Below are 27144 nucleotides of genomic sequence, written 5' to 3'. Positions count from 1 at the left end.
GGATTCACTTAAGAAAGCGTCCCCCACGGTCTCAGTCCCCTCTGATGGTCTCCGGTGGGACCGTGTAGCGAGGCATTGCGCCAGCGCCAGCATGCCAGACCCCGGGAAGGAAAGGGTCACGAGGCAGGGGAGCTGGGGCGGAGGGCTGAGAAGAAGTGAAAAAGAAGTGAAAAGAGCAGGCGTCTGCCAGCCGCTGGCTCTCCGAGCCAGAAAGAGCCCCCGCAAGCCCCCGCAGCCTTGCCGAGCCCCCCGGCAGCCCGGGCTGCCCGCCCGGGGACGTGACCCAGCTTTCGGGGGAAGCATGCTATTTAGCCACGTCTGTCCCCGGCGTCCTTCCCCAGGGAGAGGCGGCCGAGCATCCCGCCTTCGCTGACAAGTGCCAGCCCTGCCGCGGAGGCTCCCTGCGCCTCAGCTCTATTTGCCCAGTGCTGAGAACCAGCACCGGCAGCGGGACAGTCGCCGCCCAGAACCAGCCCCCTGCGCAGTGTTTGTCTGGCTGGGCCCCTCTCATGCCATTTCTTCCTTTTTTAATTGAAACATCGCTAATCAGCTTCTTTGAGCTCCAACATATGGCCTATAAATATCCCTTGTGGATGCAAAATCCGTCTCGTGTGCGTACGCGAGACAAAAGGAGAAATGAGAAAGCACGAAGCCCTGACTTAGCAACCCGGTAGCGTGATTAAACTAAAGCCTGAGATCAGCGAGAGAAGGAAGAGGCACCTGCCCTTAATACGTACGCTTAATACAGCCGCGGAGCACGCCAAAGCCCCGGGAGGCTCCGTCCCCGACAGATACGGGCTTTGCCCAGGCTCAGGCCTCGTCGCTGTCGCCTGCAGGTCCCTTCCAAGCGCCCCAGAGGGCCGCTGCCGGTGCCGGTGCCGGTGCCGGGCTGGGGGCCGGGCAGGCGACGCTGTGGGGCCAGAGCTGGGCAGCGCCTTGTTCCTGCGGCAGGATGGGGATGAGCTCCTCGTGCAGGATACCTGCAGGCTCTGGCTCTGCCTCCATTCCGGCCCTGCTGGGGTGAGCTCAGATCAACCACCCTCGCTCCCCTGGGCTGCGGAGCCCTGCCTCTGAAGCAGGAGCCCGAGCACAGACGAGTATCTGAGCAGCGTAATCGCCTTCAGCACGGGCGTCAAGAATCCACCCGCTCACCCCACGCCTCGTGCTCGGGTACCTTTTGCTCTGATGGGCACGCAGTCAGCTCTTGGCTGGCTTCGTGTCCAGCACGCCGAGCCCTCGCCCCCTCTGCCGCGCGGCCGCCGGCACCGCCGCTACGGAGCCGGCGGGGCCGGCAGGGGCTGCGGGGCCCGGGGGCACTGGGGCTCAAAAGCCTAAGAACCAGCACTTGCAGGAGGCTGGAAACTGTGCTTTTAGCGGCTGGAGAAGCAACCCGCCTCTGCTAAGTCTGCTGAGAAATCCTTGGCGTCGTTCGAACGGTGACACTGGCTTCAGCATTGCCATGGTTTCCCCGGGTTTTGCGTCTGGCTGCTGCAAGGTGAAGCAAGGTGGCTCTCGGCTGGGGGATGTCGACAACCCGGCCTCGCGAAGGAGAGGTGCCGTCACCAGTGACCGCACGGCCGCTGCGTGGCACGGAGTGGCTGCTGCTTTAAAACTGCGGCCCCAAGCAGAAGGAGACGGCGTTAGCAAAGCCAGCGCCGGGCAGAGCTTGAGGGAACAGGCTCCCGGCTCCATGGTGTCCCGCCGCAGGTCTTCCCCGAGCACGCCTGTGGCACGTTCCTTCCCAAGACACTCCTGCGCGCCGAATCGCGGGGTTTTCACCTTGAGAGTGGTGCGCAGTACGCGTAGGTCCAGCTCCGCAGTTCCTTGTGTAAAGCCGAGGCCGGCTTATTTCCAGCTCTGGTGCCAGCGTAGTCATCTGTCGCGCGTCCCTGGCCAGCGAACTTTGCAGGGAGGTGGCCCGGAGGGTAACGAAATCTTAGCCCTTGGTGGCGTGAACGGCGCGCGCTGCTTGAGCAGGGCGGTTGCGGGTTCCCTTCGCTTTGGCTTTATGCGTCGCATAAATCTCAGTGACGCTGACAATTGGGCAGGGTTTAATTTCACAGATCTGAGGAGCGATCGGGCCGATTTGGTTCGCAATTTAAAGCATTTGTGTTCACACGCTGGAAAGCCTTTTTTCTTCCTTGCTCCTTGCCGAAGGCCCTTATTATGGGTTGGTGCTATTTGTCAATGCACAGCAGGTGCGTTACAGTGCGGTCTCTTCCGTAAAGCGACACAAACCCCTCGTTCCCGGTTCTCATCTGCTCCGCAAGAAAAGCGAGCCCGACTCTCGTGCCCGTCAGTATTCCCGAGCCGCAGCATTTTTCCGTTACGGTGGGAGAAGCGGCTTAACTCGACACGCTTTTCTCATAAAAGGCGACAGTTTTTACAAAGTGTGTAACGGAAGACGACGTTCCCCCTCCGGCTCCGTCGCTTCGCGCCCTGCCCCGGCGGCGAGGTGCCGGGGACCCCCGTGGCCGTGGGAGTTAGCCCTCCGCCCCGTCCCGGCTTGCGCACGGGGGCCGCGTCGCCGGGAGCGGGAAACCTCTCACCGAGCGGGAGGTGCCGGGAGGTGCTCGTTTTGGGGCGGAGAGCCTCCCCTTGTGCCCCTGGAGCGCAGGAGGCGGACGGAGGCTCCTCCGTGCCGTTTCTGCCCTCGGAGCGGTGGTCTCCGCGGCGCAAAGGGAATGATTTAACGGGCTGCCTTTCCTGGAGCACCGGGGACGCGGGGTTTCTTTGGCTTTCTCCTCCCCCAGGGACCGAGCGTTCGTATTACCTTCCCATTAATTTATATGAGAACATTTCCAAATAGTAAACTTGCAATAAATTAGTCATGCTGATCTATAAAAGGGAAAAAACAACGGTGTGTTGGGAGTTTACAGCCCCGTGGAAAAGACATTAAAGAGAGGCCTCCTCAGTGCGGAGCGCTCCGGGGAGACCTGGGGGGCTGCGCTCGGGGCCGGAGAGCGGCACGGAGGCGGCGTACCTGCAGGGAACCGGGCTGGCCGGCAGGCTGCGAGGGCGGCTGGCACGCTTTCACTCCGCCCGGGATAAAACCCCATGCGCGACGGCTTGTCTCGTGGCAGACCTTTAGTGCCTTTAGCGCTCATAAAGCTCTCCTACGGGAACGGGTTGTCAGCGGGTGCTGGGTGACGTGAGGCTACTCGACCGCTGTCCTCGAATTAACCTCATAAACCCTGCGGCTCCTTCCCCGCAGCCGGGGGGCTGCAGGAACGAGCTTCTGCGTGTGTACAAGCTTTCCCTGTAACAGCCACTTTAAATGTAAGTGGAGTTGATTGATAATTTTCCCGCTGAAGAAACCCGAAATGAAATAAATAGGATGTGACATCTGAGGCAGCGATGCTCCCCTGCTGTTCTCCATCACCGCGCGGCACGGGCGCGCCAGCTGCGGCTCTCGCCAGCCGGCAGCTCGGGTCTCCGCCAGCAACGGACGGAGCAAACGGGGAATGGAAACCTTGTTCCTTCTGCGTTTTTCTGCCCGTTTGACACGCGGCTCGGGACGCGCTCCGGCTCGGCATCGGCGCCGCAGGGCGCTCGGCACTCCCTGCTTCCCGGCGGGGCTTCTTCCAGCGGGAACAGCGACTGGCTGCGGGGAAGATACCGAGGCAAAGCGGTGGTGAAGTCTGTCAAGGGAAAGTCCCCTCCTACCCGGCAGCCGGACACGCTTTCCCGCAGCTGCCAGGACGAAAGCAGAACTACCCTTCCTGCTTCACCCCTTCCGCGACCGCGGCCTGCGTCTCGTGGCGCTTACCGCCGTGAGGGGCGCGGCGCACCGGCAGCTCTCCGCGTGGGCGCAGGCGGGCTGGGACGCTGGGGTGCGCGGCTCCGCGCCGCGGGATGACCGCAGGCCAGCCCGTTCCCTTGCCCGGCTCACTCCTTGCCCAGCCGAGAGGCAAACGCGGCCGCCAGCCAGCCCGGGGGGACGCGGAGGAAACTTTGATCTCTGCTGTCGAGACCCCTCACGGCACGGAAGAAAAGCCAGCGCTTTCTGGTTGGGTTTTAAACCCTCCCCCTCCCGGTATCTCTTTGTCAGAGCCAGACGGGGAAAAAAGCACAAAAAGATTCCCAACGACCAAACCAAAGGCGATGAAAAATGAATGAGAAGACAATTCAGCCTGGAGAGAACAAACAAACTATCTGGAGCAAATAGTTTATTTTAAGATGCTAACAAATTGGCTCCAGAGGCCTGTAGAAAAAAGGCAGGTACCATACAGCCAGCCTTCCCCTTATTTATAGAATAATTACGGCGATTTATTAGCTGTGATCAGAAGTATATTTATGGCGTGGAAGTTTTCAGCCATATTTCAAGCAATTCACCTCCTCGCACGACTCCCCGTCGCTGTCATCCCAGCTCCGCTTTTTCTTCCCCTTGAAACCTGCTTGCCTGACAATTTATGGCTTTGTTTGTGGGAAAAGCCGGTGTCTTGCTCCAGAGAACAAAAGCAAAACAAGCGCTCGAGGGTAAAGCCCTCTGGCCAGCAGCCCCCCCGAGCAGCTCGCCGGCCGGGCCAGCATCGCTGGCACGCCGCCGCTCTCGCTGGCCCCCCTTGGGGCAGCTGGCTGTTTTTGGTGCAGGGGCAAGTAAGCGCTCTCAGAAGAACGCCAAATGTGACAAGTTTGGGAGAAAGCCCCGAGTATTTGGTCTCTGCCCCAAGTACAGCACCAAATACCTTTTCCCTGCAGCACCCACTGTTGTTTGTCTTCTGTTTTTTATCCCACGATAAAAGTAAGCTGTTTATTTCATTTTTATGTCATGATATTTTTTTTTTCCCAAAAATTTATTTCAAAATAAACGTGCTCGTTCATCCCCCCAGTACCTGCGGGGCTGGCAGGCTGGAGACTGTGCCCGCGCCTGAATACGGAGGGGCAAAAACCCGTCCTAAAGTTTGGAGGTCCTTAAGAGCGAGTGAAGCTTGGCGCTGCTGGAAATCGGAGCTGCTGCAGTCGAGGTCCTGCTGACAAGCGATTGAGTCTCATCAACTCTTATTCGCTTGCCTGCACAGTCTTAGGACCAGCTTATTGCACGCCCGTCCCCTCCCGCTGTCTGGCTTCTCCGTGCTTTCCTCCTGTTCAGGGGCTGCCCTAAACCGTCCAGGAAGCTTTAATTCTCTGCTTTTAAGAGGCGATTGCATTTGGCTGGCTGAAACACTGGGCTGTATTATAAAACTGGGATGGGAAACTTCAGAAAAGGGGACTAACCCTTCCCCTCCCACCGCCCTGGCTCCGCCACTGCTGGCTCCCTCCTTCAAGGGGCACGTGTTCAGGCAAAGGGCCAGCCGGAGGTAATTAGCTACCGTTAATTGCCCGCTGCATCCCACTCCTGCCCTTCCCAGCCCTGACATGGGAAACTGCTTCCTGGAGCTTTTACTCTGAGAGTAACTTGAATTTCACACGCCCGGGACCCTGACGCTAATGGGATTCATGACCAGGAACCAGAAACAGCTCCATTACGGTTCGGGAATTAGATGTGTCTGGGAGCAGCCAGGATATAATTTGGTTCATTTGTTAAAATAACATATGTAAAAAGGAGCCTAAAGCAGGCGCATTCATGGGGCCCGAGAAGACAGATAAGAAGGATGGCCCTTGTCCCGGGCGGCATTTGTTTTCATTAAGTGGGTGGAAGAGACCTGATGGAAGCGGAGAGCTTGATCGTCGAGTAACCTTGTTGACTCTGGAACAGTCAGAAGCTTTCAAACCGGAATTAAGCAAACCAGCTCAATGAAAAGGCAAAAAAACCCCCCAGCGTAAATCTTAAACTTCGGCATCCCACGGCTTCTCACCCGTGTTGATGAGCCTCCAAGCGTCAGCTTCCCACCCGAAGCCCACCCGCACAGGACGTGTCGGCGGCGCGCGAGAACTGCCGCCGCGAGCCGCGGCGCTCCTGGAAGCCGAGTGCACGGTGGGAGAGCCGGCAGCGGGGCCTTCCTGCCTAACGGGCCACCTCTGGCTTATTTAACCCTCCGAGCTTTGTTTCGCATATGCTCCCAAGGTGCCAAAACTAAATGGATTTGTGCGCTGAAATGGGTTGGAAATTTATGGCTTGTGACCTGACGTTCTCCAGGAGCCTTGCCTTGACATCCATCTTTCCGTCTCCGTCTGGCTGTGCCAGAAGCAAAACCTCACCGGTGTCTTCCCCACGCTAGACGCCTTTTCCAGCCCTAATCCACCCAGAAACATTTACTGCGCAGGAGCCGGTCCTGCAATCGGAGCTGTTGGACGCTCCCACTCCTCCGCAGGCTGCCGGCGAGTTCTTGGGAGCTGTTTCTGAGCTGCCGTTAACCTCGTGCCCGGCCGCGGTCCGTGGTGGAGGCAGCTCCCGGGACCTGGGGCCGGCCGCAGAGGAGCATGCCCTCGTTTGCAGCCCGAGTCTTCTCGCTCGGTCAGCTCTGGTAAAGCTTGTCAGCTCGTCCTCCAAATCCTCGCGGCAATAAAGTCATCCCGGGCAGTTTAATGACTTTTAGAAAGAGGTTAAACAGCGCTTGGCCCTTCTGCCTCCTAATTACAAGTCCTCTTCCCCAACGCTTTCAAGGTCACGGCTCCTCTCCCCGTGCCTAATTACGGCTCTAGACTTAAGTGTCTTTGACTAGTCCGGCTTAGCCTCCCGCGCTCGCTCGCCGCCGCTCCTAATCATTACCTAAAGCAGCTCCTAATCGTTACCTCGTCCCTGCGTGCGCGCGTCGCGTCCGGCTGAAGGAGGCACCTGGAACACCCTGCTGTGGGCTGCTGGCGGGAGCTTAGCGCGGGCGGGAGGCAGCGAGCGGGGAGAAGCTGTCCTGGGCCGAGGATGCTGCGGGTGAGGAGGGGCGAGCGGCCTCCGAGGGACCCACAACGCAGGGTGCGGGGTGATGGGGACGGACCCGGCTCCTCTGCCGGCACCTCCGGGACGTTGCCCCCTCTTGTCTGCAGGAAAATCGCTGAGAAACCTTCCGCTCCGACTCTCGCAGGACCCGTCCCGTTAATCACGGGCGCCGGCGGTTAATACGCACGGCCCCGCGCTGCTTCGGAGCGCTGCCCTTCCCCGCAGCAGCTCCCGGTTACGCGCAGCGGGGAGGAAAGGTGCCTCCTCGGCGCCTCTGCCATCTCGTCCCCCTGATGCCTGAGATTTTTTTGATAAGCTCCTTGTTTCCCAGCAGAGAGTACAAACCTATTTTTCTTGCGCCGAGCAGACAAGATGTTGAAATGTTTTTTCCTGTGATAACTGAAAGTGGAAGAAATCCTGCCTGCGATTCTTGTCGAGGCATCTCTTTGTAGTTCAGTGAATTATTTCATCCCCCGTGTTAATTTAAAAGCAAACAAACAGAGCTGAATGCATTTGATAGTAGAATTATTTCCAGTACATTTCAGGCTTTGTTGCGCCGCGGTGTAAACGCTGCAGCACGGGCGCTGTGCGGCGGAGCGGGGGGGCTGGCGGCTTGGCCGGGGACGGCCCTGGCCCGGCTGCACCCCACTGCACCTCACCGCACCCCGTCGTGCCCGGGCTGGATCCTGCAGGGCAGCAACATCCCGTGCTGGGAGCGCAGAGCGCGCTGCCGCTCCCAGGGAGCGTCCCCGGAGCGTCCCCTTTCCGCGGGCGCCGTGGGAAAGGCTCTTGTTCTCAGCGAACCAAGAGTTAAAAACTCCTCTAGAGAAAGGGGACCTGAAAACATCAGCTCGGTTCCACCTCAAAAGAGCGAGAATGACTCAGAAAAGGGCAAAGTGCGTGAAAAGGACGAATCGTAATAAAACCGGTGTTTAAATGTGCCACCGAGAATTAATCACTCCTTCCTTTGCAGCTTCTCCTTTGCGGGCTGTTCCTGGGAATTCGCGGAAGGAGAGACGAACGAGGAGTTAGTTTTATTTTGCGTGCAGGCCCGGTCGGGGTACGCAGGCGCGCAGCTCGGCCAGGCGGACGCGAGCCGTCAGCCCCGCTGGCACGCCGCGGGCGAGCGGGGGGCAGCCGGGGCGCGCAGCAACCCGAAATTGGGAGCGCTTATCCCCTTTGAGTCCAGGACTGGAAATAACGCTTCCCAGCGAGAGGCAAAGCGCTCCATCTGCTCGGCGCCGCGGGAAGGGGACGGAGGGGCGGCTCGTCGGCTGCCTGCAGAAGCGAGACGCGCGGCGTCGGCGGGGAGCATCAGGATGCCTTGTCATCCACGCCCCCCGCTCGCTGGCAGGCCCGGGGAGCGTCACCTTTGCAGATACACAAAATCAATGCTGTCCTATATTCCAGACCCTTTAAACACCAGACGGGCAATTTGTCTTCTTTTACAGTGGCTGAGAGCCGAAAGGAGCCTGGCCAGATTAAATAACCCAGCAGTAGCAATTTGAGGTCATTTTCATCATATTAACGGTTTTCCTGCCTGCAGTAGAAAAGCGAGCCCAGGCGCCGGCCTCGGACCGCTGCCGCAGCGGCGGCGCTTTCCTGCCCAGGAGCGGTCTTCGATGAACGTTGCCCCGCACCGGCATCGACGGGCGAGGAGGCGGCCCCTCGCCGCGGCGCCCACGGCAGCCGCCGCGGCACAGGGGAGCCGTGTCCCGGTCTCGCACGCTGCTCGGCGACGGGGACTTGGCCTCTCCACACTACTTCCCCGCTGCGCCAAGGAGCCGACGGACGGAGAACTGTTCGAAACTCTGCTTTTACCCCCCGCTGTTAATGAGGGAGTAAATAGAGTTGGAGCTTTATGTACCTGTTTAAATGTTCCAGCGCAAAAAGGCAGCTCAGAATTTTCGGAGGGGTTTTGGTAAGCAGATCGGCGGGTGTGCTGCTATGTAATCACGCGTCCAGCGCACCGCCTCGCTCCTCTCGCAAACCCACCTCCTACCCTGCCAGCGGCGGGGAGAGGAGGGCAGGAGTTGAAAGTCTGAGTAATTCTTTAGAAATGGAAAGCAAATTTGGGACAACAAGAAAAACGTTATTTGACGTTTCTGAAAGCCTTTTGTAAGCGCTTTCCAGCAATGTTTTACGGCCTCAGTTCCCTTAGTGGATACTTGCAGAAAGCAACTTCTCAGCTCGAATGCTCGTGCATTCGGTGCTTGCAAATGTGGCGTTAGAGCTTCAGTTGTAAAATACACGACTTGCGCTGCAGCGACGAAGCTGGGGAGGGGTCTGGAGCACAAGTCTGATGAGGAGCGGCTGAGGGAACTGGAGTTGTTCAGTCTGGAGAAGAGGAGGCTGAGGGGAGCCCTCATCGCTCTCCACAACTGCCTGAAAGGGGGTTGTGGTGACGTGGGGGTTGGTCTCTTCTCCCAAATAGCCAGCGGCAGGATGAGAGGAAATGGCCTCGAGTTGCGCCAGGGGAGGTTTAGGCTGGATATTGGGAAAAATTTCTTCACCGAGAGCGTGGTCAAGCATTGGCACAGGCTGCCCAGGGAGTCACCATCCCTGGAGGCGTTCAAAAAACGTGTGGACGTGGCACTTGGGGACATGGTTTAGTGGGCTTGGTGGTGTTGGGTTAACAGTTGGACTTGACGATCTTAAAGGTCTTTTCTAACCTTAATGAAGTAACTGTGGATCCATTTGAGAATGTCACTGGCTTTTTGCCGGTGATTTGTGAAGACCGAGAGAAACAAAACGTACCAAATAAGTAGCTACTTGCAGAGGTTTCGTTAAAACCAACTGTGCGCCCGGAGGGGTCCCTCCATCCCTCCCTCTGCCCGGCGAGCTTTCAGGGTCCCGGCCCTTCTCCAGCTTCCTGGGCAATTCATCCTCCCGGTTTTTCTGCTTCAGCACGTTGCCGAGAGAGACAGTGACAGATAAAGGAGAAGAGCTCCGCATAACCTCGATTACCCAAGGATAATGAGGCCCACTGCACCCTTAAGGTGCGGGTAATACTTGTATCTATTCAGCTTTTCCAGTGCTGAAGGTGCCATTTATATCCATTAAAAGCAGACAACTGGATGGCAAGCGGAGCCCTGCGCGCACCCCGGCCCCGGCCGCCTCCTGATGGGCAGTATATATCACGCCATACGTACGCGGAGATCCTTGGCCGCGGCTCCTAGTGGCATTTAGCTCCGCAGGTGTCACGACGCTCTAACGGCTGCTGCGACGTGCCAGCTCTGAGGCGGCTCCGCTGCCGTTCGGGCGGTGCTGGCCGGCACGAGCATCCCCGTCCTGCCGGTGCCGTGCACCGCGCGGCACCCGGCGGTGCCGTTGCTGTCCGCGCCGTCGCCGTCCGCCCCGGCTCCTGCACGACCGCAGTTAATTTCTTCCGACCCTCGAACACCAAAGGAGCGCAGCCCAGGGGCGCGTTACCGATTTTGTTTGTCCCCAGCGTGTTTGATCAGCCCTTGCCGAGCCGTCCTCCGGATGCGACACGCGGCCCCTCTCAGGCAAGTACTTGCCCAGCGGACGGGGTTACCCTCCCATGTGCAAAGTCTCTTATCTGTCCTGGCGCAGGCGGGCGCGGCCCGAGCCGCTGGCTCCCGCGCCCCGATGGCCATTCCTGCGGCAGCGGGGTGCAGGCCGTGGCGGCGGCAGCAGCCGAGGCGCTGGTGGGATGGCAATAACAGTCACACGCCTCCAATATCGCTTTCCGCCCATAGAACGTGATTGCTTCTGCAGAAGAAATTAAGCGTCGTAAGGAAAGGAGCACAAGCAGAGACTTCGCTCTCCGTCGCCAGACCCCGCAAGACCGCAGGCTTCAGCCCGGGGCCGCGGCAGAGCCTCCTCCGTCGGGAGCTGTGAGCGGCACAAAGCCGAACCGTGGCCATCGCTGCACCCGCATCACTGATGTTCTCACAGAGCACCTCAGCCACGTGGAAATCGGCTCTGCCGTTTTCCCCTGAGCGAGTCGATCCCCTCGCGGTGACCGGGGAAGGGGACGGTCAGCGCGGCCGCGCGGGCCAGCTGGCTTTGGGAGCGAGCGCTCCGCAAACGGCCGGATTGATTTCGTCTCCTTTCCCTCCACGGTGCACAAATTCCTGCCCGAAGCATCTTTTTATTGTTCTCCACCTGGGTTTTCTTCCTCCATGTGCCACCCACGCTGGGACGCTGGCCAAAACCGTTGCTGACGTGTCAGCCCCCCGCCTCATCAAGCCCAATTAGGTGAGCCCGTTGGCACCAGAGGTCCCCTCAAGGAAGGCGCAGCGGCCCCCTTCGCCGCTGAGAATGCACTCGAGCGGCGCATCGCCCGTTCGCGGTCTCCTTGGACGCTATGGAAGAATCCGTCCACTTAAAATAGGATTATTTCTGGGTGGCAAACCACGAAGTTAATTTGGCTCTAATCCCTTTAAACGGAACCAATTATTGGAGTGCTAATGACTCTTCTGGAGGTCTCTCCCTGGCCGCGGCTGGCGAGGGCACTGGAAGGTTTGCCGGCAGATGAGCCCGGCCTCTGGCCCGGCGCGGCGGGACGGCGCCAGCGCTGGCAGCGGGGAGGGCGCCAGGACGGTAAAACCACCTCGGCGAGGGGCCACAGCGTTGGGGCCGGGACCCCAGGCAGCCCCCCTGAGGCCGCGGGTCCCCTCCTGCCAGCCCCGAGTCCCTCGCTGCCCGCTTTCGCTGAAAACGTGCAAGAATAAACAGCTTTAATCATACGATCCCCTCTTCCTGTTGCTGATAATGTTATCATCATGATATTAAGCCAGTTAATTCTTTCTCTCAATTTATTTGCTTTTGTTTTTGTAGCCCCATGTTGTAATTTTCAATTTAATTAGTTTCAGTGTTTCTGGGGGCAATAGGTCTTGGTTTATCTTTGCAGCTAATAGTCCTAATTGTTTACCCTTTCTTCAGCAATATCTCATTAACTTTATGGATCATCATTTCCGTGGCATCTCCAGAATTAACTCCCTCACTATTTGAATCATATTCCTAAAATCTTCCCCCCTATTCACTGCTCTAAGCCTGCTTGACCTTGCCCGTCCTCGCGCACCCGGCTGCTCCCACGGAGTGGACGGAGCCGGGGATCTGCAGGCAGCAGGGCAGGCAGCAGGGCAGGCAGCAAGGCAGCGCCGTCCCCTCCTGCATCCCGGGAGGGCTGGTACCAGGGTTGTCCCACGGCAGACGGAACGGGAGAAGGGGTGCACGCCGGCCGGAGTGGGCGGAAAGCAAGCGTGCTGGCCTCGCCAGGTGAGGCTCCGCGGCGGCCAAGGGGAGCAGAGCGGAGGCTGAGTGTTGAGCCGTGCCGGGAGGCGGCCGAAGGCAGCCCAGGCGGCTGCTGAGCCAGGATCGGCGCGGGACGGGGAAACCAAGAGGCTTTAGGTCATTTCTTTCCCCGGCGTCGGGTCAGAGCGGCAAGAGGAGCTTTGTTCCTCAAAGTGCGCTTTCGATACAACTAATCAAGCAGGCAATTTAGAAAAGAAACCAAATTGGGTCCCTCCTGAATACAGATTTCACCAGTGCTGAAAACGGGCTGCGCCCCAGGGACCTCACGGCGCGGGGGAACTTCTGGGTGCCGGCCCCGCGCCGAGTCCCCTGCATCTGCCGTCTGGTAATTGCAGTCACACCTCTCCTCTTCTTCTCTCTTTCCACAGTTGGTCCTGCTCCTCCGGGCACATTTTCGGTCGTTGTTTCCATCTTTAACAGCCCGGGGTCGCTTCTCCTGCCAACGGAGTGCTCTGGCTGTTCCCCTCGGCTCCAGCGAGTGCAACATTTCTTCCCTCCAGCAAGAAAAAGCCGCTGGAAAACTGAAGCATCGCATGACTCTCGAGGCAGCCAACGCGGTGCAGAGCTCCTCATCCCTCCGCTGGCTCCATGAGCAAGCCTGGATGCCCAGGCTTCGGGGAGCGGGGCTGCTGCCGCCGGCACGGCACCGTTCAGGACGGGTTAAGCGGAGCGCAGAGCTTGCAGAGAGCTTCGCTGCCCCGACTCCTGCCTTCAGACCCTGTTAATCACGCTCCTGATGAGTTTGTGTTCGCACAGGAAACGTCTTTGGCTGCAGAGACGAGTTGCAGATTGTATCTCCCGTTGATTGTTTCATCCCGCTCAGATGGTTTGCACCGGGAAATGGTTCTGATTTTTCGGCTGAAATCACGCTGGGAGAGCAGGCTTGGCACGTGAGGATGTTCGTTCGGTTGTAACGGTTGCAACGACTTGGGTTTTTCTTTCCTCCATGTTCCCAGTTTTACACTCGACTTCACCGTCAGGTCTGATCTCCCTGGCCTCAGAGGGCAGCGGACCCCCAAGCCCCTGGCACCCAGCTCGCGGCCGGCACCCCAGGCTCCACGCTCGGCGGCAGCTGGGGGGGCCGAGCGGTGTGGGCCTGCCCTGCCGCGGGAGCGACGCTGGGAAGCTCCTTCGGCTACAGCCGGCCACTCGGCTACCGGCTCCGCGCCCGTGGATCGCTGCCCGAGCCGGGCGCTGAAACGTGGTTTCCCACCAAGCAGGCGGCGAGGGATCTGCTGGCGGTAGCGGTGAGGGCAGCTGAATTATTGATAGGTACATGGGTTCCGGCGGTGGCAACGAGGACAGCGAGAGTGGTTGCCTTCCCAGCAAATGTCATCTGGCTTGCAGTAAATTAAGTGGCGAAGCCCACCGGCTGCCTGCGGCTCTGCGCGCCTCGTGCTTCACGGCTTGCTAGGAGAGCTCGGGGGCGGCCGGGGCGCGTCGGGGCAAAGGGCTTTACTGTGTCAAGGTGACCGAGGCCGTTCGGAGAGACGGCTTTGAGGAGCAGGCGGGGGAAGGAAAGCGTGCCTGAAGCCCCTCAGTCTTTTACAAGATAACGTCGATGGGTTTGAGGCTATCGCTGGCACGCAAAGTGCACGGGGGGTGACCAAACACGTGTACGTGCAACGTATGGAGAAACACACATGAAGCACAAATCAGCCATATGGCCAAACGTTTCTGCCAAATTTTCTTTCCTCTCTCTTTCCTTTGGATATTTTTCCTCTTCCAGGGGCTGCCACAAAAGGTGCCCGGTCTCCTCCACGTCCCAAGTCAGAGCATCACTTCCCACCTCCATTTCCAAGGACCAGTTTGAGCCATTTTCTGGATGCTTCCATTTCTTAAATTCTTAAACTTCTTAAATTCCAGCTTGTGCTGGACCGTCTTCCAAAACTGGAGGTGGAGCAGCTGCCCCGAGGAGCACAGCGTGCAGAGGGCTGCGTCACCCCGGCGCTGAGGTTCCGTCGCCCCGGGGCGTTGCGTGTCACCACGAGAATCACTGCCGCGCTCTCCGTTTCCACAGCCGGCTGCGCCACGCCTTGTCGCGCTACCGGTCTCACCGGAGCCACACAACTGCGAAAACAAGGCGCCCGAGGGGCGGCAGGCGGGGAGGCAGACAGGACCCGGCTGGGGAAGGGCGGCGGTGCTCGGGGGGCACGTGGCAGCGCGAGCCAGATGCGGCAGCGGAGGCTTCTGGAAGGGAGCCCACGGCGGGCGGCAGCGTTTCTCTAAGCCCGTATTGACTTTGGCTTCCAGAATCAATTTTCTTTATTAGCTGATGAATCTCCTCAAAAGACTTTCTGTACTGAATCTAGATAAATTATTTAAGCCGTAAATTCTTTCCACTCGAGCGCCGTTACGGCGGGTGATTTCGCAGGGAAGAGCGGTAGAGAGGGGTTTAGGGACAAGGTCGCCGTCGGCGGAACGTCGGAACAGGAACAGGTTTGCTAATGAGCGACTGTACGGCTAAGAGCTGCCGTAAAACAGCAGCGAATAACAAGAAACGGGTTTTTGGCAAAACGCTGGGATTAGCGGTGAATACGAGGAGCAAGTCATAGGAGACGGCGGTCTTAATTATTTATGCAGTTAAATTGCTGCGGGTGAAGCGGGAGCGCGGTGCTGGATGTCGGCAGGAGCCGGCAGCGCGCGCCGCGTAGGGCCGCTTTCTGCCCCAGACGGGGTGTGCCTGTGGGAAGCCGCGCTCAGGCTGCGCCGCGGCTGCCAGACAGACGGACAGACTCGCCGCAGGCTGCAGGAAGGTGCAAGCAGCAGCGCGGCAACGCGTTTGCAAACATCCGCGCAGCGCAGCATCGGGGGTCCCGCGCGTGGGACCGCGGGCTCCTCCCGGCTCTTGCGAGCCTGACCCACATGTGCACCGCGGCGGCAGCCGTGGGCGCGGTCGTTTGCTACTCGCCCCCCGAAAACCGGGGTGCCAGCGGGGGCTGGAGTGGGCAGGGTCCTCTGCTCCGCTGCCTCCCTCCCAGGTCTGCCGCCGGCATCCCGGTTGCTTTGTAGGTCGGGCTTCGCGCGCTTGTCGGGGGCCGGGGAGCTTCAAGGCCAAAGCTAACCTACGAGCCAGAGAGTAAGAAATAATTCTGCCTCCGAGAACGACGCCGGCTCACGAGGTCAGCGAATTCGAACATATTTATAGCCAGCAAAAGAAAACGATTGTGTTAAACGGCAGCCGAAGTACGCGGAGACCCGGCAAGAGCTGCTGGCTGCGGCCGTTCATTATGTCACCAGGGGCGTAATCACGCAGCTCAGCATTTGCGCCCCGAAGACTTCACCGCAATCCTTCTCAAAAGCCCACTTTGGGGACGCAAAGGCTGATGCGCATTTTCCGCAGAGCCAAACTGTAAATCAAAGGCTCACCCCAGGCCGAAGAGGCGTTCCCGGCGAGCGGGCGCGAGGCAGTGACGGCAGCAGGAGGAGGGCGCGGGGACGGGCAGGAGGGACTCGGAGGGGCTCGCCGCCTGTCTCATGGAAATCGCGCCGGGATGAGTTCGACCTGGTTCCGATCACCAGCTATAAATAGCCAGCTCAATTAAGGCGAGCAAACAAAGCAGGTGATGGACACCGGCAGGGAAGGAGGGCGCGGAGCCGGGCTTTCTCGCCTCCCGGGTGCAAACACCACGATTTTCCGTAAAGCTGCAAGCAGCAGGACGAGGGTAGAGGGGGCCGGGCGGCCAGCACGCGAGCGGAGCGGACCGCGGGGCCGGCGGAGGTTTTCAGAGCTGAGCTTCAGTTACAGCCTCCTGGCTGAGGGGAAACCCTGTTTTCCGGTCAAATCTTCCCCGCCGCTCGCTGGTCAGCTCGCGCTCGCGGCAGCCTCCCCTTCCTCTTACAATTAGCCCCTTTGGAGCCCTTTTTTGTACATGCTCCGCGAAGCGAACACACACAAAACATTCAGCCAGACGAGGCCGGCGGCGGCACTACCTCGGGGCGGTGCCTGGCTTAGCCGTCGCGCGCCGGGAAGCAGCCCGGCCCCAGTTCCGAAGCCCCTCGCTCACCGCCCGCGGCGGCAGCCCCCCAGCTCGCCGGTTGCCCCGGTTCAGGGGTTTGCTGTCGCGTAACCGGCACGGCAGCCCGGCTGACGGAGGAAAGCCGCCGCGCTCCCGCCACCTCTGCTTGGCGCCGTGGCCTTGGTGGAGCCATTAAAGCCCAATTTTTGCTAAGCCCTTTTGCTGGAAGCAACGGCTGATTTTACGCAGATGGGGTAGGCGCTGGCGGCTGCCTTTACACAGGCTCCCCAGCAAGGGGAGGGGTATCCTGACCGCCGACGCGTGCTGAGCACGCAGGGCCGCCGCCGGTCGGTGCAGAACCGCAGGGAGCCGCGGCAACGGCCGGCAGCTCGTTCGGGAGCTCATCAGCCCCCCAGCAGCGGCGGTTCAGAGGCAACGGGCATCGAAGGAACAAAGCGGGAAGCGCATACACCTCGCGCCGCGCACATCGAACCCGCTTTATTCGGAGCGAGCAGCTCAGACGCGCTCGCGGCGGCCTCGAGACCGTGTTTATCAGCCGGGCTGCTTGGGAGATCATTGCCATGGATTGCCACGTCATTGTCGCTTCCGGGCACGACGGGCGGCCGGAGGGAGCACGGTGGTGTTGTCAGCGGTAGCTGGCGCGCCGCGGGGAGCTGCGGTTTCCCCGGGCCGGGCGGCTGCGCCCGGGTCAGGCAGAGCCTGCGGTGCTCCGCACGATGTGCGGCGCCTGCCCCGGCGCGGGGGCTTCCGCACCCCGGAGAGCCAGCAGGGATGGTGCGACCCGCCAGAGCCGCTCGAGGATGGTGTTTGTTGCTGGATTTCTGTAGTGCCGCCTGTGAGGAGAAGACAGGCTGCTTTAAAAAGGAGAAAAGAAAAACCCGCCTGATGGAAAGAAACCGAGGACACGCTCCACAAACAGAAGGCAGGTGGAGAAAGGGCGGGCAGAAATGAGCCGAGGGCTGGAAAAATGGGCGCTCCACCACCCCGGGAGGAAGGACGGGCTCGTGGTGCTTCCAGCCCGAGCAGGGCCCTTCCGCCCCACCGAGGCAGCGGGCGAGGACGGCCGCGCTCGTGCATCGTCTGGGCCCCGGAGCGGGGACGCGGGGAGGGCACAGCCCGGGCAGCGGGGAAGGTGCCGGCCCGGGACCTGGCGGCTGCGGCTCGCCCCGCCAGAGGGGCCAGAACGGAGCCGCCGCCGGGGAGTGCAAAGCTCTTTTCTCTTGACTCCGAATCATTACCAGCAGCCCTGACCTCCCGGATGCGGCTGCTGATCGGCAAAGCTCCAAGTACGTGTAAAGGAGGCCGCTCTCGTCGTCCCCTTTTTTGCAGACACGGAATCGAAGTCAGCTGGAACTGCCGGTGCTCAGCCCTCCGAAAACAGGGCTCTAAATAACCGCGGCTGCCGGCGGCGGGAGGGAGGCGGATGTAATAACCCGAGCAGGAAGACGTCCAGGTCAGCAGAACGGGCACTGCGCTCGGCAGAAACCCCTCCCGGTACTTCCCGGCGCGAGCGCTGCCGGTGGCAGCGAGGCAGAGGCGGCAGGGGAGACGGGTCGCGGTGCAGCCTCAGGGGCCGGGCCCCAGCCAAGCCCCGCGTTGCGGCCTCCCGGCCGGCGCCCTGGCCAGCGCCTCGGCCAGCCTTGGGTCACGCACCATAATTTTCCGCTCTCGACACGGAACGGGGCATGGCTGCCGGCTGAGCCGTGCGGGCTCGCAGCAGGGCGGCAGCGCGGTGGGAAGGCAATTCCTGGCCGGCGGAGGGGCAGGAGGAGAGGCTCTCGGCAAACTGATGCGGCCGCTTCTACCGCCGAAATTCCTCTCGGTGAAACTCACCCCAAAACGGCTCAGGCCTCACAGTTGCTGTGGAGTTTGGCTCGTTTGCCTGTTTGCTCGGTGCCCATCGTGCTTCCAGCTGCTCTTGGGTGTATTTGCGCTTCGCAGGCTTTAATTGGGATGGCTGAACGGAACCCATCCGCAGCGATAAGTAACGGGAGGCACAAATTAGAACAAATAAATCTGAATCAAATTCATTTCCTTGCGCAATCATGAAGATCAACATGTCAAAGTGCAGGTGCTATAAATTAAAAGCCGCCGAGACGACGGTCGAACGCGCTGCCCGGCTGCTGTGGCTGGAATTCAAAAGGCATTTCTCCTTTGCGCGCTAGAGCCTTGCGAGCCGAACAGCGGGAACTCTCCCCCGCCGCCACGAATGCTTTTTGCCACCAGGAGATTCCTTCCAGCAGGTACAAAAAACCTCTGCCGCAGCGGCGGCGTTGACCTCGGCGGCGGCAGGCCGTGGCGCAGGAGGGTTTGTACCTCACCACGCTCCTCCCGCTCAGACGCGGGGCCCGGTGCAGAAGGCGGCCGGCGGACGAGAGGATGCTCACCCTGCCCCGACCCACAAATCAAGGCTTCTCTGGTAGATGATGCGCTTCGAAGAGCAAAAAGGTGCCGCGGCATGGTGGAAAAAGGCGAATCGGAGTCTTTCAAAAGACGCACGTGCAGGTAAACAAGCAGGACGCTCTCGGGCTTGCTCGGCATGACGTTAATTTTCACGTTCCTTTGGCTGTCGACGGGCTTCTCCTTGATCAACGAAACAGGCTTTGCTACAGGGCAGAAAATACGTGGCGTGTCGTAAGGGAAGGGTAAAATTTACCCGCGTCAAAGATAAGCAGAACCGTCTTCCGCAGCTGAAGCAGCTCCCGAGAGCTGTGCCCACCCCCGTGCTACGGGGCATTTACCCGCTCCTGGATTTGGTGCCCGGCATCCACCGTTTGCTTTTCCGTCTCCCGGCTGCTGTTGGATTTTATTGGATTCTTGCGTTTAAAATTACAAGCAGGTCCTCTGAGTTGGCATTAGCTCTTTAAAAATGGGCTGCATCTTCGCGTGTCGCGCCAGCGCGAGCCAGGCGTATCAGAAGCTGCTGGATAATAGGCAATTACTGCTCTTAAACAGACGAGGCATGCGCTAGGAGAGTGGGCCGCGTCTCAAATCATCCATAAATTCTCTAATAGTGCTTCTATTAATACCTGGTTTCTGGCACATTCCTAGTTACCGCGTTCCTTATCAAACCACCGCCTCCCCTCGGCAAATCAGCGCCACCGGGCAGGGGAGGCGAGGGCAGGAGCCGGCGCGGCACTGAGGGATGCCCAGGCCGCCCCGGCACGGCTGTGCCGCGCCGGAGGGATGCTCCCAGCCGGGCGGCCGCAGCCGGCAGGCGGGCAGGGCGAGGGCAGCTCTGCCTACACCCCACTGCCTGCAGGGCATCGTCGCCCGCCCGGGGAAGCTGCTCCATGGGGATCGCGCGGGTGCTCCCCTTTGCCAGGCTTGCCTCCGTAGGGTGCTCGGCTCCGGCTTCCCTGGGGCGCGGTCGGACGAGCAGCACTTTTTGGTAGTGGCTGAGGCTTTAGAGCAAATCAAACCTCCTGGGGCGTCCCAGCTGAGGTGGCTCACCGGCCTCGGACGGACCGAACGGGTGCCTCCAGCTTTGGCTTATCGGCGGGCGCGGCGCTGGCAGCAGCGCGGCGGCCACGCTGGGCGCGTGAGGCGGGTTGTAAACGCCGCTCGTCCTCCCTCTTGAACCATTACACGCTCCAGAGAACGAGGGTGTACAATTCATGTCTCATTAAATTTTTTTGAAATATTATCCTTTTCTTCTTCCCTGCGCTTTCCCCCTGTTAGACCGAAATCGTGCTTCCTTTGGAGAATACAAGGCATTTGTTACCATAACAACACCTTTCCTCCCGCGCCGCCGCGCGCAGCCGCCGCTCCCCTCTCTGCCTCTGCCCCCTCGGCAAACCCCACCGGCCCCGGCGCGGGCAGGGCCCCGGGGTGGGCAGGACCCCCGGCGCTGCCGCGGCTGCTGGGGTTCGATGTGGCCCTTTGACGGTTCAGCTCTGGCTCCGAGTTCCAGAGGATTTGAGCCGCAAAGCCGGAGGAGCCGCACACGCGGCATCCCCACAGCAGCCGTCCTGTCTTTCGAAGGAGGGGTCAACGCCTTCATCTGCCGGGTCCTCGCTTGTAGCCGAGTCCTGATGGTGCGAGATCCTCCAGTGCCGGTGGCCTTGGTTGTTGGCTTTTTAGCCACCCTGAAATCTGCCCAGCGCCCGGAGAGTTCCGCTCTGAGAAGTTCCTTCTCCGGGGACCTCCTGTAAGGTCGTTAATGCCCCTTAGAAATTCCCGGTCCCGCCTCAGAGCCCTTGCTGCGCCGGGATATAATCCCGCTACGCTCACGTGAAAATGAAACACCAATTGTGGACGAAGCTGCTAAATTGCAGTCGCTTACCCAGGTCAGAATCGCCCCAGCAGCGTCGGCAGCAGGAGCAGGGGCGAAGCAGCAGCACGAGGGAGCGCAGAAATAAAGCGAAAATTATTTACAAAGCCGCATGCGCCCAAGGGCACAGAAACGGCCCGGGGATCCCCAAAGTGTCTCCCCGCCTCAAGCCGGGCGCGAGAGCGCGCGGCACAGCGGGACCCGGCGAGAAGCTGCCTGGCAGGGGAAGGAGAGGGTAAACGCTGCCAAATAATTCCCCTGCGCGTTAATTCCCGTCCTTTCTCGCCACGCAAGACCGGTTTATATATTAAATAAACTCGCTTTATCCGGCTCCTCGCTCTCTTAGTAGTCACCGTTGGAAAACCTTGCTGTGGCTTGGCCACCGCCGAGGGGGAAACACAGAAACGGCTCGCGCGCCTGAGCGCTCGGCAGCCGTGCCTTTGGATGTGCAGAAGTAACCAGCACCCCAGCGCGTACGGAACGAAAACGCGACGTGAAATTGAGACTTCGGTTGATCGCCTCCGCGTTGCTATTTGATTCTTCTCAGCCGCCCGTTGTAGGCCACCGGAGACGGTAGGTGCCACCCGGCGTCCCCGGCACCCGCGGTCCCGAGGCGGTGGGATAGCCCTGGCCGCCCCGCTCCCCTCCAGCAAAGCCCCTGGAAGCTCAGTCACCGTCAGCTCCCGCAAAAAGTGGTTTTTTTCTGAATTGGAAAGTCGTTCATGGTGTTAGTGCCCCACCTTTGTGAATCTCCCTGACACTATTCGACTTTATCAGGTCCATAAATGAAATTAAAATACAGTTTAAATGGATTTCTTAAATGGACTCATAAAAGCTTTCGATGGAAGAAACACTTTCTTCTTCTAACTTTTTTATGCCATCTATTCACACTTTTCCTTTTGCTATGAACTTTTAACGACTTGTGATTTTTTTACAAACCAATTCATTTGTAATCCCCAGGAGACACCTTTACGCCGCAGCATAAATCCCACGGCAATGCCAGACCTCAGGGGCCCTGCCACGCCAGACCCATCAGGATGGCCATGCCGGCGCGCCCGGGGACCGGCTCTTTGTGCTGCTCCTCCCGGGAGCGCAACAGGATCGGCCAGCTGACGCCTCGGAAAACGCTCGATGTTGTTATTACCGTCTTACCACAGCATGCCCTGCTACGCTGCGCTATGCCACCTGTCAGTGTATCAATATTAACGTTGATATTGATAACGGTGGTGACGGTGACGATGGTGACGATAATGTAAATGCCGCCCATCGCTTCTCTTCGGGGTGCCAGGGGGAAAGGCAAGGTCCCAGGATGGCGGTGCCACCCCGGCTCAGCGCTCCCGCGCAGGCGGGAGACGAGGTCCAGCCGCTCGATGCCACAGCGCCGAAATAAAGATGATTAAGGAGATATTCCAGCCTCTTCTTTTTTTCCTCTCCTCGGTAAATGTCATGCTTCAGGGGAGTATAGCCAAGAAAAGTTCAAAGCAATAATATCAGAAATCTGCTTCTCTTTTCCTTTTGACATTTTATTGTGATATGAAATAGCAGGGGATAAAAGCTCTAATGGGGATATTTGGTTCTTTCTTTCAGTGAGCATTTCAAATGCTGGCTGGTTATGACTCACATTTATGATGATATATGCAAATCTTTAAGGGCCTCATTCACAAAGCCGAGGCAGCCACAGCCGCTCTTCCAGGGGATTTACCGCACGGGAGCAAAAGCCTGGCCGGTGAGGATGGCCGCTGCCCAAAGCCGCCGCTCTTCGCCCGCTCCGCCATCCCCGGCCCTCCCAGCGTCCCGGTCAGGCGGGCCGCTCCTGGGGACGGGGCGCGCTGCCGCACACGCTGCCCCGGCACGGCGGCGCCCACGGCGAGGATGGATGACTTCGCAGGGAAGAACGCTCTTCCTCAACCTTGCTTCCCCTGGGAGCACGCAGCTGTGCCCCGCGCCCGCTCCGTGCGATTGAAGCACAAACTGCTTCGGCACCGACCACTTTGTATTTCTGTGCTGACTTGAAACCAGGAATTTCAGACGGATAAACAGTGGCAAGTAACCAGGCTATAAAATACAACTTTAATAATATTTAGCTGGTAACGGGCACGGAGTCGTGTTGATTTGTGTAGGGGAAAACGGGTTGATTTAAAAATAAAAACTGAAAACCTCATTTCATGTTGAATCGTATCCTAATTAGAAGCTATTATTGCTCTCCAACAAATAATCTTCTGAACTAAGTCCGCTCCACAGAGAGCGCTCAAAGGGTGACTTAATTAAATTTTCATGTTTAATTTTCCGTTTTCATTTCTGACTCTTTTTTTGTTTCTTTCTCTAACGACCACTGTCGGAGGAGGGAGGGGTGCTGGCCGGGGCATCCTCCCGCCGGCCGCCCCGGGCCCACGCTCGGGTACCGACATCCAGCCGGTACTCTGCGGCATGAGCCACCGGGAGCGCGGGTTTCCTTCTTCATGGTATCTTGGTTTTAGTTGTCTGGTCCGCAGCCAGCTTAAATGTTATACTTAATTTAGAGCAATAACACTTAAATTATGAATTGTCTGCTGTAAGTATAAATTATACATTTTGGAGATGAATATTCAGGTCCTAATTCAAAGCAGCAGATGTGGTATGGAGATGTTTGCAGGCAGATGTGATTCCAAGCCATGATTTGTTTTTCTTTTCCCTGGGAAGCTGTCCCCAGCAGAGCCAGGAGCTTGTCGGGAACCCCGGGAGATTGCGAGGAGCCGGTGCCTGCCAAAGATGCGCTCGCCCTGCAGACCGTCATGGGCCTTAAAACGTCACGACCCACGCCGAATAATTGAATGTCTATGGTGAACTTGACTGAGGGTAGCCCAGGAGTGGATCAATCAGTTGCATGCGAGGCGAAGAGGCCCCTCACGTCAAGAAGGACGTTGAGGTGCTGGAGCGCGTCCAGAGAAGGGCAACAAAGCTGGGGAGGGGTCTGGAGCACAAGTCTTATGGGGAGCGGCTGAGGGAACTGGGGTTGTTCAGTCTGAGAAGAGGAGGCTGAGGGGAGCCCTCATCGCTCTCTACAACTACCTGAAAGGGGGTTGTGGTGAGGTGGGTGTTGGTCTCTTCTCCCAAATAACCAGCGACAGGATGAGAGGAAATGGCCTCGAGTTGCGCCAGGGGAGGTTTAGACCGGATATTGAGGAAAATTTCTTTACGGAGAGAGTGGTCAAGTGTTGGCACAGGCTGCCCAGGGAGGTGGTGGAGTCACCATCCCTGGAGGTGTTTGAAAATCATGTAGATGTGGCACTTTGGGACATGGTTTAGTGGGTGTGGTGGTGTTGGGTTGATGGTTGGACTTGATGATCTTAAAGGTCTTTTCCAACCTTAATGTTCTGTGATCCTGTGAAGGCTCGGACCGGGGAGCAGCACCCGTGGTTCATTAGGAGGAAACCTTTGCTCACATGGATCACCCCGCACAGATGCCCCCCACTTCGCTGCCTCGGGGTTGTTGTTTTTTACGCAGAGCCGCTGATGTCGTGTGGCTTGCCAAGGGCGCCGGGCCAGGCTTCAAGCAGCCAAAGCTCTGCTCCCGGGGAAAAGCGCAGGCCTGAACCAGCGCCTCTTCTAACACCGTTCCCCATGTCCGATTTGTCTTTACGAGGGAAAAATACATCGCTGACTACGCTCCTCTCCGGAACGAGGTTCCCCATGTCCCACCGGCGCTGCAGCCGGCGTCTCCCTGACGGGAGAGGCGGCGTAAAGCCCGAGCCTCCCCGCGCTGCCGCTGATGGTACTAAAGGATTCATCAAAGTGACAAGGCTACAAAAGCCGCGCGTTACCGCCCCGCTGTTCCCTCGCTGCTCACCGGAAAATAATGCCCCTGCTGAGTTGCATATGATCCGTTTCACTTATTTTTTAATTTTCAACGTGTTAGTCAAACTCCAACGCTCGGAGAAAAAGGCAAAAATCATGCAAAGTACTTTCAAAAACTCCTGTTCTGGTAAAAAGCTCTCCTGCTATGAATACACAATGTCTCCTGTAGCCACTGGTAAGTTAGCGTGTGTTTAGAAAAACCCCATTTACATACAAATGTGATTTCAGCCCCACATCTACACAGACAGAGAGATATCTCCTCCTTTCTTCCAGCCGCCGACCGATTCTGCTCTCGTTGGTATTAAGGCACATGCTGACACGCATCCATTTCATAAGAGCATGGTTAAGGACGGCGGTTTGCTGTCTGCGGTCTTCCTCCCCCTTTTTTTCAATCATGCAAAAAAATCTTGCCTCAGGGCCTAAGTGCCGTGTCCGTGGGCACGGGGCTGCAGGCGGGACGGGGTGGGATGGAGATGCGGGCGGGATGGAGATGCTGCCGGGCCTTGAGGCACGTTTGTGCCGGCCGGTTGTGCGGGGATGGGCAGGCACCACGCAAGCTTCAGGGGTTTGCGTTCGGCTGCAGGGCTGGCAACAGCCTTGTGCCAATGATGCCGGAGACGGCCGGGGAAGCGTGCGACAGCTCTTCGGCCCTGCGGCCGAGCCCGACGGTTGCTCTTCCGAACGGTCACGCTGGCAACGCTCAGATGCTGAAATATTGACATGGAGCAAAGCAAACCCAGCCCGCCTGCCCTGCACAGCCCCGGCACGGATCCTATATGGTCCCTGAGCGCCGCGACCTGCCGTTTGGCTAAAGTCCCCAAATTCAACAGGCTTTGAAGGTGGGACCCGTCTTTGTGTCCCACAGCACAGAAAGCGGCTGAGGGAGTGGGATATCCCCGCTCCCGACGCTGCCGGCACTCAGGACAGGCTGCGCCACTCACACCGGTGCCTGCTGGAGGAGGAGGTAGAGGGGCGATGGCAGAGCCAGACAGCTTACTCCCAAATGCACATCTCCGCGGTCCATGGCGATCTCCAAGTTCCCACGGAAGCGGAACTTTGCCGGGATGAGCCAAACAAGCCAATAAAGCGCACGAAGCTCGGGCCGGCGGCAGAGCCTGGTGGCGGCAGGATGCACAACCGGACGGATTGCATGGTTGCAAGGCTGGATGGATGCACGACCAGCGCGCAGCAGGGTGATCACCCCTTCTCTGTTGCTCTGCGCTGTGTTTTCCAGCTCAAATTAGATCAGCGTTAGTGGCGGTGCCAAACACGCTGACACCGGAGGACACCAGGAGCAGCAGCGGCTCGTCGCCCGCGGCCAGCCCTCGCTGCAGCCACCCCACGCCACGCCCTGCCTGCACCCTCTCCCTTTCCTAATTAGTTACCGCCGACAATTCACAAGATAAAAAGCTGCCCTCATGTTTCCCAGAATCTCAGCTTCTACAAAAACACTTATCTGATGGAAAACCCTTTATTTTTAGCTTTGCTTTTTCACTGAAAAAAGAAGAATTCCCGTCAGACCCCTCAGTAATGAATCGCGGAGAAAGTTTCTCTCCAGATCATCTGAACGACGCTCATCTGAGGGGGCAGAAAATGACTGAAAACTTTCGTTGTAAGTAACAAGGAAAGGTCTTAAATTCAACCTTTATGGCGTTTTTAATCACATCCGGCCTCACGCTCTCTGCGCCGCTGAAGCATCTGACTTCAAACCTTCTCGGCGCAAAACCGTTTCAGCGGAAGACAGAGATTCAGACCTTCCCCAAAAAAGCAGCGGAATTCTAATTTTGCTTTGAAACCCGGGATTCCTTTTGTGAGGGGGGACACATCTGACAGCCCCCTCCGATGGAGCGCCTTTCTGTCTCCAGCGCCGGGTCAGGATGGGTCTCTGCGAACGCGGGGCTCTGTCCCAGCGCTAGCAGCGGTCTAGATAGCAATAACAGCACTTAGCCCCTCCGCGCAGCGCTGCGGCTCCCGAGACGTTCCGCAGGCGTGTTTAATCTCGTTATCGGCCAAATTCATCTCTCGAGGGAAAAATAAATAAGTGGGTCACCCGTCGCATCTGCTCGGAGGGGCCGCGGTGCTGGGAGCGGGCTCACCGCAGAGGCACGCAGCGGTGCCCGTGCCGCAGCCCAGCCCTGCCCGCCTCGACTCGGGGCTGGGAGCCGGCCACCTTTTTTTCCCATTAGTTAAAAAAAACCCACTCCAAGTCCTGCAAAGGCCCCTCCGAGAGAGAAGCCGGGCGTAGCACAGCTTTTATCAGCTCATTTTTCTTCCTTAGATTTTAGTCTAACCCGATTGTGCTTTGTTCCTGCGATACTCCTTCCCCTCGGTGAGATAAATAAAGCACAAAGTATTTAAGTGATCGATAGAGATGTAACGAAGCCGACGTCGTCCAGCGATAAATGAGCGGTCAAAGGGGACTTCTGGGCTGCAAACTGCATTGACCACGGTGGTCGTAATAGGCATGGCTCACAACCTCCATTTCGACCGAAACGTATGTCAAGAATTTATTAAGACGCTCTTAACGAGAATAAGCTTAAGTAGAGAAGGGAAATAAAGTGTCGAACTACATCTTTAGAAGAGGGCTCTGAGCCGCCCCGCTAGCACCGATGTATAAAGCCGAAACCCTTCCGATTTCAGCAGGACCATGACTGGAAACGATGAGGGGAAAAACATCCCCTTGCCGTGAAAGATGTTGAACACAGCAAAGAACAGGTTTCCTTTAGAGGAAGGCAGCTGGGCACGTTTCCACACGTTTGCTGTTGTCTGCCGCGTTCCTTTTCTCGCTGCGTTTCCCACTTCTTTCTTCTGGAAAAATATAATGAAAAGAAATCGATTTTGTCAACGCTCAGATTTGTATTGAAACCCCGAAAGCAGGGACCAGCAGGCGTGGATGTGATGGAGGAACCGGGCTGACAGGCCCGTTCTGACGCAGGCGGCGTGCCTGGGGACCGTCC

This window comes from Phaethon aethereus (genome assembly GCF_964289735.1).
Source record: "Phaethon aethereus genome assembly, chromosome: 21".
NCBI classification, from domain to species: domain Eukaryota; kingdom Metazoa; phylum Chordata; class Aves; order Phaethontiformes; family Phaethontidae; genus Phaethon; species Phaethon aethereus.
The sequence above is the reverse complement of the archived record's forward strand: the minus strand, read 5'-3'. Positions refer to the sequence as shown.